Raw genomic sequence first — 5,270 nt, 5'->3', positions numbered from 1 at the left:
ATAAACTACCCCCCCCCTTCTGTAATGTCCCACTTTATGTTGTATAGATGAATGTCAAGGGGTCTGAATACTGTGTCTTTACCATAGATGAATGTCAAGGGATCTGAATACTGTATCTTTTCCATAGATGAATGTCAAGGGATCTGAATACTGTATCTTTGCTATAGATGAACGTCAAGGGAGCTGAATACTGTATCTTTGCTATAGATGAATGTCAAGGGATCTGAATACTGTATCTTTGCTATAGATGAATGTCAAGGGATCTGAATACTGTATCTTTGCTATAGATGAACGTCAAGGGATCTGAATACTGTATCTTTGCTATAGATGAATGTCAAGGGATCTGAATACTGTATCTTTGCTATAGATGAATGTCAAGGGATCTGAATACTGTATCTTTGCTATAGATGAATGTCAAGGGATCTGAATACTGTATCTTTGCTATAGATGAATGTCAAGGGATCTGAATACTGTATCTTTGCTATATGAATGTCAAGGGATCTGAATACTGTATCTTTGCTATAGATGAATGTCAAGGGGTCTGAATACTGTATCTTTGCTATAGATGAATGTCAAGGGGTCTGAATACTGTATCTTTGCTATAGATGAATGTCAAGGGATCTGAATACTGTATCTTTGCTATATGAATGTCAAGGGATCTGAATACTGTATCTTTGCTATAGATGAATGTCAAGGGGTCTGAATACTGTATCTTTGCTATAGATGAATGTCAAGGGATCTGAATACTGTATCTTTGCTATAGATGAATGTCAAGGGGTCTGAATACTGTATCTTTGCTATAGATGAATAGGGTAAACTTGTAATTATATTTGCTGACCCCTACAGTATCTATCTAGCCTAGCTATATAAACCACACCCCTCCACAAACTCGCCTTCTCCAACGTTGGTTCCCCGGCGGTACTTATGTAAATGAGGTAAGAGAATACAATGTTACCAGTGTTTGACATGGGGGAGGGGCCAGGAACTCTATGATCAAACTTGATCAATAAAGAAGCAACGGTCATTTTCATACTTTGGTCATCAATACTTTAATCTGGTTCCCTTCAAATATCATCCAAGTTCATGAAAAACATGATTTTGACTGTTCATGACCTTTTAAACACCAACATCTCTGAAAATGGATATATATCATTTTAGAATGAAACTTCATAGACATACTTCACCTTTAAAGAATTCCTCCTCGCACGAAACACACGTGCCCTTCTGAAACATCTCAGTTTGTTTTCAAACAGGAATTAGAGTAAAACGTAATATAGTTCACCCAGTAAGGCATTAGACAGGTGCAGAATAAATATTGACACGTACACCTTCTCAACGGTGTTACAAGTACCATGGAATCTCATCTCAGAGGTAGAAAACCGCGTGTATTAAGACAGTGTTGTACAGTCAACAGCTGTGTTAATGTAGACTAGTAGCTAAGTTAGCGAGGCGCGGCAATACGAAAAGGGAAGGATTATTCGACAGTCTTTGCAGAACCCACAAGGCTAGTAATTCATTCTTTAGTACCTTGTTGAAGTATACAGTATTTCTTATGTCTTCTATTCTGCACGATGAGACACCACAGGTGGAAAAACAGGACGCCATTTTTGCATAATAGTCTCTGCATTCGAAGGGTTACGCTCGCAAAGACGCTGCATTAATACACTACTCGGATAAATGTTGTCTATTAAGGCAATGAACTGGAGAAACTCTCAAATGAAAACAACAATGAATTATAAAGCAGCAACATGCGTGAGGGGGTGGATAGGAGATGGACAGTAGATGGACAGTAGATGGACATGTGAATGATGGACAGTAGATGGACAGTAGATGGACATGTGAATGATGGACAGTAGATGGACATGTGAATGATGGATAGGAGATGGACAGTAGATGGACATGTGAATGATGGACAGTAGATGGACATGTGAATGATGGATAGGAGATGGACAGTAGATGGACATGTGAATGATGGACAGTAGATGGACATGTGAATGATGGATAGGAGATGGACAGTAGATGGACATGTGAATGATGGACAGTAGATGGACATGTGAATGATGGACAGTAGATGGACATGTGAATGATGGACAGTAGATGGAAGGTAGATGGACAGTAGATGGACATGTGAATGATGGACAGTAGAGGGACATGTGAATGATGGACAGTAGATGGACAGTAGATGGACAGTAGATGGACATGTGGATGATGGACAGTAGATGGACATGTGAATGATGGACGGTAGATGGACAGTAGATGGACATGTGAATGATGGACAGTAGAGGGACATGTGAATGATGGATAGTAGATGGACAGTAGATGGACATGTGAATGATGGACAGTAGATGGACATGTGAATGATGGACAGTAGATGGACAGTAGATGGACAGTAGATGGACAGTAGATGGACATGTGAATGATGGACAGTAGATGGACAGTAGATGGACATGTGAATGATGGACAGTAGATGGACATGTGAATGATGGATAGGAGATGGACAGTAGATGGACATGTGAATGATGGACAGTAGATGGACATGTGAATGATGGATAGGAGATGGACAGTAGATGGACATGTGAATGATGGACAGTAGATGGACAGTAGATGGACATGTGAATGATGGACAGTAGATGGACATGTGAATGATGGACAGTAGATGGAAGGTAGATGGACAGTAGATGGACATGTGAATGATGGACAGTAGAGGGACATGTGAATGATGGACAGTAGATGGACAGTAGATGGACATGTGGATGATGGACAGTAGATGGACATGTGAATGATGGACGGTAGATGGACAGTAGATGGACATGTGAATGATGGACAGTAGAGGGACATGTGAATGATGGATAGTAGATGGACAGTAGATGGACATGTGAATGATGGACAGTAGATGGACATGTGAATGATGGACAGTAGATGGACAGTAGATGGACAGTAGATGGACATGTGGATGATGGGCAGTAGATGGACAGTAGATGGACATGTGAATGATGGACAGTAGATGGACATGTGAATGATGGACAGTAGATGGACAGTAAATGGACATGTGAATGATGGACAGTAGATGGACATGTGAATGATGGATAGTAAATGGACATGTGAATGATGGACAGTAGATGGACAGTAGATGGACATGTGAATGATGGACAGTAGATGGACATGTGAATGATGGACAGTAGATGGACAGTAGATGGACATGTGAATGATGGATAGTAGATGGATAGTAGATGGACAGTAGATGGACAGTAGATGGACAGTAGATGAACATGTGAATGATGGATAGTAGATGGATAGTAGATGGACAGTAGATGGACAGTAGATGGACATGTGAATGATGGACAGTAGATGGACAGTAGATGGACATGTGAATGATGTATAGTAGATGGACAGTAGATGGACATGTGAATGATGGACAGTAGATGGACAGTAGATGGACATGTGAATGATGGATAGTAGATGGACAGTAGATGAACATGTGAATGATGGACAGTAGATGGACATGTGAATGATGGATAGGAGATGGACAGTAGATGGACATGTGAATGATGGACAGTAGATGGACAGTAGATGAACATGTGAATGATGGACAGTAGATGGACAGTAGATGGACATGTGAATGATGGATAGTAGATGGGCATGTGGATGATGGACAGTAGATGGGCAGTAGATGGACAGTAGATGGACATGTGAATGATGGACAGTAGATGGACATGTGAATGATGGACAGTAGATGGACAGTAGATGGACATGTGAATGATGGACAGTAGATGGACAGTAGATGGACATGTGAATGATGGACAGTAGATGGATAGTAGATGGACATGTGAATGATGGACAGTAGATGGACAGTAGATGGACATGTGAATGATGGACAGTAGATGGACAGTAGATGGACATGTGAATGATGGACAGTAGATGGACAGTAGATGGACAGTAGATGGACATGTGAATGATGGATAGTAGATGGACATGTGAATGATGGATAGTAGATGGACATGTGAATGATGGACAGTAGATGGACATGTGAATGATGGACAGTAGATGGACATGTGAATGATGGATAGTAGATGGACAGTTGATGGACAGTAGATGGACATGTGAATGATGGATAGTAAATGGACATGTGAATGATGGATAGTAGATGGACAGTAGATGGACAGTAGATGGACAGTAGATGGACATGTGAATGATGGATAGTAGATGGACAGTTGATGGACAGTAGATGGACATGTGAATGATGGATAGTAGATGGACATGTGAATGATGGACAGTAGATGGACATGTGAATGATGGACAGTAGATGGACATGTGAATGATGGACAGAAGATGGACATGTGAATGATGGAGAGTAGATGGACAGTAGATGGACAGTAGATGGATAGTAGATGGACAGTAGATGGACATGTGAATGATGGATAGTAGATGGACAGTTGATGGACATGTGAATGATGGATAGTAGATGGACATGTGAATGATGGACAGAAGATGGACATGTGAATGATGGAGAGTAGATGGACAGTAGATGGACAGTAGATGGATAGTAGATGGACAGTAGATGGACATGTGAATGATGGATAGTAGATGGACAGTTGATGGACATGTGAATGATGGATAGTAGATGGACAGTAGATGGACAGTAGATGGACAGTAGATGGACATGTGAATGATGGACAGTAGATGGACATGTGAATGATGGATAGTAGATGGACAGTAGATGGACATGTGAATGATGGACAGAAGATGGACATGTGAATGATGGAGAGTAGATGGACAGTAGATGGATAGTAAATGGACAGTAGATGGACATGTGAATGATGGATAGTAGATGGACAGTTGATGGACATGTGAATGATGGATAGTAGATGGACAGTAGATGGACAGTAGATGGATAGTAAATGGACAGTAGATGGACATGTGAATGATGGATAGTAGATGGACAGTTGATGGACATGTGAATGATGGATAGTAGATGGACAGTAGATGGACAGTAGATGGACAGTAGATGGACATGTGAATGATGGATAGTAGATGGACATGTGAATGATGGATAGTAGATGGACAGTTGATGGACATGTGAATGATGGATAGTAGATGGACAGTAGATGGACAGTAGATGGACAGTAGATGGACATGTGAATGATGGACAGTAGATGGACATGTGAATGATGGATAGTAGATGGACAGTAGATGGACATGTGAATGATGGACAGTAGATGGACATGTACAAGACCGTCGTCCCAAATGGCACCCTATTCCCTTTAGCGTAT

Source organism: Oncorhynchus masou, unplaced genomic scaffold (genome assembly GCF_036934945.1).
Source record: "Oncorhynchus masou masou isolate Uvic2021 unplaced genomic scaffold, UVic_Omas_1.1 unplaced_scaffold_3152, whole genome shotgun sequence".
In the NCBI taxonomy this organism is placed as follows: Eukaryota; Metazoa; Chordata; class Actinopteri; order Salmoniformes; family Salmonidae; genus Oncorhynchus; species Oncorhynchus masou.
This window is presented reverse-complemented; position numbering follows the sequence as displayed.